Below are 565 nucleotides of genomic sequence, written 5' to 3'. Positions count from 1 at the left end.
GCCGCTGAAATGCTGACGCGTGGATGCCTATTGGTCCCAGTTGGTGCCACCAACCGGGACCAAAGACCCTCCTGCCTGGGCTCGGCACACCGGCCACGTGGAGGCCCATCTGTCCCTGTTCGTGTAAGAACCGGGACTAAAGGGCTAGGGCATTAGTAACGACCCGTTAGTCCCGGTTCCAAAACCGGGACAAAAGGCCCTTACCAACCGGGACGAATGGGGTTTTTTCTACTAGTGCCCCATCCGGGTCCATAGGAAGGAAGAAAATATGAGTGGATGTCCCATCCTCTTCGCATGGCCGATGAACATTGCTATGCGTGTCACTAGCGGCGGTTACCATCGCATATCATCCCGAGTTATTAAATGTTCATGTATTCATGAGAAAATGTATCGTGCAGTTCTGCCAATTTGAATTTGGACAAATGGCTCTTCATTCAGATACCAAGGCTAAACCAGGAAAATGAGGATCATTCAGAGGAGCGGTTTATGATATCAAGGTCTTAGTAAAAGACCGGCTCAGTTGTCTGACGTCATCTCCATCACAACATTGATTTGGAAGCATATT

The sequence above is a fragment of the Triticum dicoccoides genome, chromosome 1A, assembly GCF_002162155.2.
Source record: "Triticum dicoccoides isolate Atlit2015 ecotype Zavitan chromosome 1A, WEW_v2.0, whole genome shotgun sequence".
In the NCBI taxonomy this organism is placed as follows: Eukaryota; Viridiplantae; Streptophyta; class Magnoliopsida; order Poales; family Poaceae; genus Triticum; species Triticum dicoccoides.
This window is presented reverse-complemented; position numbering follows the sequence as displayed.